A 6,000-nucleotide genomic window follows, 5' to 3' on the forward strand; every position below is an offset into this window, starting at 1 on the left:
CAAGCACACACCCATGGCTAGACTGGTATGAAGGTAATCCTTATTGGTGGCATGTGGACAAATATAGTGGAAATACTTTTTGAAACATCACAGGAAGGAATTTCAGCCATTGTGGGGTTTTCTGTTATTATGATGGGTGGATCTGAAATCTAAAACCTCCCAGACATTTGCTGTAAATCAGGGCTAACCCATCTCTTTGCTTGATGGTGCAGAAGTTGCAGTGGCAGCGCTGCTCTGTGTGGGTGTTTATGCACATGTGTGTGTGGCGTGTGGCTGATGTGGGACTGGCACCGCCGGCTTTTGGAAAAAAGGAAAAAAGAAGCTTTTCTTGCCTTGAAACAGTGAGATACCCACCAATTTGAGCAGCTCTAGCACCACTGTGCTGTTGAGATTTGGCAGGAGAGTGACTTTCACTTTGTTTTCCTGCCAAACTCGGCCACTTAATGAACATTTCGAACCTCTCCACTTGCACGTGCTCGGCTGGTGTTTGAGGGGAAAATCTGGGCTTTGCAGAGCCAGTGGGGGCTCCTCCTGCTGCTCTCCCACAGCCCCCACCCAGGAGGGGTCTGTCCCTCGGGACAGGCAAGAGAGGGATTGTGTTGTAATTCCAGCTGTGTTTCCAGGGTGGGAGGAACCTCAGGAACACCTGCGTGTCTGGTTGAGGATCTCCCTTGGTGCTTGCAGGAGGGGAGAGATGTTTGAAAATAGCTCCTCATCTCCTCCGTGCAGAGGTACACATGGAATAGAGTAGAAAAGAGAGCAAGAGACTTCTGTGTTTTGGGGAGGGGGTAGAGGAGTGTGTGTTCAGCACGTTTCCTTCCAGATTCCTGAAGTGGATTTGGCGACTCCTGCATTTTGCCCTTTTGCAAAGTCCCCAAAGTGTGTGCTCAGCCTCCTCTTGTCTGCACAGCGAAGGCCACATGATCTCCTTCACACAGGTACTTGGTGAGCTTGAAGTACTGGGAGTCTCTTCAGCAACTCCAAGGGTCCCAGCCCTGCTGGAAGTTGCAGTGGATTTTCGTAGCTTCATTTTGATTTTTTTTTTTTTTCTTAAGCCAAGGACATCACACACACACACACACGCACGCATGCGCATGTGTGTGTGCAAACTGTATTTAAAAATATTGAGGATGTACCAAAATTATCTTGTGACTTTAATTCTCTTCCCAACCCTGCTCCCATCTTCTGTGTTATGATACAGTCTTTAATTAGACCACTACAATTACAGACCTGCTTGGGGAATGAATCAGGGTTGTGTGGTAAAAGACACCATTGTCCAAGGATCTCTGCCCCGTTTCTGGCAGGAGTGGGAAGATGGATGGTGAGTGAGGTGGGGGTTTGTGGAAAGAGGAAAAAGTATTAAAGGCTGTTCAGATGTTCACTAGGGAATTAGCACTTTCAGTGCTTCTGCCAGAGTGATTCCAGGCAAGTTACTTAAACCAAACTCTTCATGGGTGGTCACTCATTTAAATGTTCCTCGTATTCTGAGTGTCTGACTCGAGACCCAGGGTACTGACCTGAAAACCTGAGCAGTCCCACGTACAACAGAAGCTCAGGAGAGCTGAGGTGTAGAAAATACCTCTGTAGAGCTCTGGAAAATGAAAAGTCTTTGGCATGCCTGGTTGCACTGTCCCCATGGCCAAGGCCAGGGTGAGCACCCTGCCGGGAAAACAGGAGTGTGGTCACATCCCTACAGGCTGTGTCATCATGGAAATGCATGAGGGGAGGTAAAATTGCTCCATTTCCCATAATTCTGCCTTTTTCTCACCTTTGCAAGAACATCAAGTCACCTTTTTCTGTTTTGTGAGCAGCAAATGTCCCTATACACCCCCCAGCAAAAAAATACTTTCCTAATGGCCCTTTGAGGCAGAACCGCATTAGTGGCTTGTTATTAGGAAGAAAACTTGGATGTTGATCTTTTGCTGCGCAGCAGTTTATGGCTGGATAAAAGGTTGCTGAAAATAGGTTTGATTTAAATAAAACAACTCTCTCCACTTTAATTTTTCATGTGTGAAGGCTTCAGGGAGAGCTGCTGTGAACGTCATCACAGCCATGCCATTGCGTGCCAAATTAGAAGTTTCAGGATCTTTGAAATTAGGCATCTGTTATCTCTTGCCTGGGGTTTACTTAAGGAAAACAAGAATTCCAAACATGAATGTGCACAATCTTTACAAAAATACTGATGTTTACAGTTTGACCTTTACTTTCTAGTGTTTAACTAAGGGCTAAGTATTTGGAATTATGCTTTGGCTTATAAATGTTTATCATCAAACAGGAATGATATCAGAGTTCTTGCAAAAATAAGAGTTCCTGGGAACGATTTGACTGAAAAAGCAAGGGGAAGGGAGGGAAAATAAAAGCTGAAAGAAGGGTTTGGGACTTTCTGGCATCACTGTTGCTCTGACTGAGAACAGCATCCCTGGGGCAGGTGTCCCTGCTGTGCCAGCAGCCCTCTCCCTCCAGGGGTGGCAACACACTGTTCCTGTCTCCAGGTAAAACCCAGGGCCCCTGGGGAGGCCCTGAAGGGCAACCCTCAGAGCTGGGGGCAGGATTTGAGCTGCAGTGGGGTGAGCAAAGGGACGAGTTCATCCCATGTTATGAGCCTCGTGAAAGCTGATTTACAATAGGGGGGTTGTTCTGCAGCAGTGCGGGAAAACCTGCTGGGTTTTGTCCTTGTGTTTTTCTACAAAATTATGTAGAAAACTAGCAGCTGGAATTTCTGATCCATGTTTTTGAGAAGCTGAAAGAGGGACGAGATGATGGTGTGTTGGGGAAAGGGAATAGGGTGTAGGAAGGAGAGCTATTGTGTAGCAATGAGCTTACATTTTGTCTCTTTTACCATCCAGTATCCTGCTTTTCCAGTTTCCTGAGCACCTCAAGTTGTTGTCATTCTCTGTAGGAGACACTGGGGTTTTCCCTATTCACCATACCTTTTCCACCCAGGTGCAGGAAGTCAGTAGAAATTCAGTTAAGGAAAGGGGGCTCACAGAGCCATTACTGTGTTCCTTTTTCTCTGCTGATGTAAACATGCTGGGGTGATGTTTGGATTCCTCTGCTGTCAGTGAGGACAACTCTGGGTTTCTTTTATCAGTTCTGTTTCTTGATGAGCTTATTGCTTGTCCGCTTCCTTGATTCTTTCCCTTCTTGTACCATTTTTTCACTTGGCTTAAGAGCAAACTCCTCTTCCCTCTCTCTCTCCATGAGGAGCACCCAGGTATTTCCAAATAGGACACAGCTACAAAGCTCCACACGGTTGTTGACTCTGACAATAGCCTGGTGAATGTGGGCTTATTTCAAACCACAAACTCCGTGTGGTTTGATTTGCCCAGCTGGAATAAACAGGGAGATGGCAGACTCCCTGGCATGAATTCCCAGAGATCGTGGCTCTTGGCATGCCCAGAGGAGGAGCATTGGCCATGGCAGTGCTGATCCCACTGTGATGCCAGGACAGCTCCCAGTCACTGTCCTGGGGGGAGCTTGACTAAGTGAACTTTGCTGCTGAGGGGTCACAGAGGATTTCTTTAATGTAATTACTGCGAAGTTCCTGCAGGCCTGGCTGGGTGAGGAGTGTGTATGAATTTCCAAAACCTTGGAGAGACCTTTGCATGCACTATTCCACTTTTTTCCCCAAAAAATTTATGACAAGAGAACAAAATGTGAGGCAGGTTGACAAGTTTTCTGCCGATGCCTCTGGCAATAGCTGTACTTCATTAGCCCAACCCTGAAGAGATGTTCAGAGGTTCAGTAAAACCTATTCGAGATCTTGTTTTGAAAGGCACGCAGGAATAGGGAGCAAGAGGTTCTTCATGATGTCCTGCCTTCCCTTCCTCTTCAGGAACAGGGTTGATAAGTTCTGCTTCCTGCCTGCCTTTGAAGCTGGTTTTTTAATGTGTATTAAATAGTGCTCAGGCTCATGTTCTGACGTGGGTGGGTTTGCAGGACTGGTGGTAAGGACAGTCCCACCTCTGCCCTGTCCTGCTCCCTGTGTAACCTTACACTACAGAGTAAGAGCAACATGTGAGTAAAGTACAACCTTTTGAATCCAGATGGCACTTTTTACCTTTGTTCCCACGGCACGTAGGGCTGATAAACACCCACTGCAATTCAGAGGAAAAAAAAATCCTGAAAGTAGCATTTTTAAGCAAGTCTTAGTGTAATTCTCTCACCCTCTTTTGGGTGTATGTATAGTCAGGATGTCAAACTTGCCATTTTTGACCCAATAGATGAACAATAGGTAGAGATGCAAACACAGTTGTTAGGTTACACATTTGTCCAAGTTTATGACAGAGGCTCCTTATTCGCTCATATAAAGTGGAGAGCAACAAAAAAGTCTTCAGATGTGCTACATTAGATTCTAGTCTCAGTTACAAGAGATGTGACTCCAGTGGTTTTGGGAAAGCTATTCCTAAAGGCTAGGGGTCACCTAGGGCAGGGTGAAGGCCATCCTGTTTTATAAGTATTTAATCCTGGTCCATATATTAATAGATAATGGCTGTGCTCGTTCAGTCTGAGTGCTTGAGGTCCCTATGGATGTACCAGCTGAACTCATCTGGCCACAGGGAAAACAGAGATTCTCAGATTTAGGACAGGCTTGCAGACTTTGAGGCTGGACTTACGTATTTATTCTAGAAATTTGTTTCTCCCAGACAACTTTTTGTTTCATCTTGGTTTGGAACAATCCCTCTCCCATATTGGTGGCTGGAATTTGGCTTCAGGTTTCAGTAAGAGAAATGGGATCCAGGGTTTGCTAAGAGAAATGCTTGGCATGATCCACCTTGCTCTGTCTCTGGTCTTTTGGGGCACTTCAGCTATTTTTCGTCTGCTTTCAACATTGTGGTTTCTAAATGCCACTTCCTTTCAATGGCCAGTGGCAGACGAATTCCTTTTTCTCTCTTTTGAACTAACTAATGTATGGAGCAAAGGGAAAGTGGAGCCACTGCTGGAATACCAGTCTTTCCATCAAACTCACTGTATCCTCTGTAAGGAAAACTTTCCAAGTCAAATGAGTATTTATGTGGAGCAGTTGAATTTAGTAGCTTAGTGTCTGAATAGTGCCATTATTTTTTTCATGCAAACTTTCCAGTACTTCTTTCCACTTTACACACCTTTCCAAATAGCCCATTGTCCAGTGTTATCTCTGAAACCACTGTCAGATAACACTGGACAGAAAAAACACCTCAACCCACCAAACCACCCCAAAACGCTCACACAACCCCCCCCCATTCCTTTAAAACATTTGGTTTAAATGCTGTTGGAGGGTCCAATACAGAGCAAACATTTCCCCTCAGGTTTGTAAGCTGTGTGCTGGGCAAAGCAAACATCTGAAGGGCAGAGAGTTCAAGCCCTGCCCTCCAAGGCCAAGGCTGTGTGGCTGGTGCTGAGCTGTGTGGTGAAGATACCAAGGGCCAAGCCACCAGTGGCATTGACAACACACTTGCTGAAATGTGGATTTTCTGTGCTTTTGTCAGACCAGCATTGTATTGGCATCTCTGCACTGAAAGATGTTTAGGTCTCCTAAAAGAGGGACCTGCCCTGTAAGGATGCTCCTTGTGCTTTCTGTCCTTCTGTGAGCTTTCCTTAGGTTTTGGGTGAAAGACAACATGTGTTGTACCTACTTCCATTACTGATTAAGGAAGAAGCTTCACCAAACCCACTTTTATCCCAAAGCTTTTCAAACTGAGCTCTGTTCAAAAGAATTATAAGCAGTTTCAGTTGTCATTGCTAACACAGACAACATCCCATTTAAACCCGAGGCTCTGCTCTTGAGAGTTTTACCCTCAAGGCTTTCTTTTTTTAAAGTTGATGCCTAATTCCAAGCAGAAATTACATCCCTTTGGTCTTCTGGCCCCTACATCCACCACACCCCACTTTTCACATTTCTGCTTTGCTGTTTAACCCCCTAGTTTTGTAATAGTCCTGTGAGAGTGTGAACCCCACGGCTCCACTGGCAGGTGAGTGCTGCTCTCTCTCTGTGCTGAACTGGGCACTGCCGTGGTGCCA

Source organism: Corapipo altera, unplaced genomic scaffold (genome assembly GCF_003945725.1).
Source record: "Corapipo altera isolate COAL_440 unplaced genomic scaffold, ASM394572v1 70, whole genome shotgun sequence".
NCBI classification, from domain to species: Eukaryota; Metazoa; Chordata; class Aves; order Passeriformes; family Pipridae; genus Corapipo; species Corapipo altera.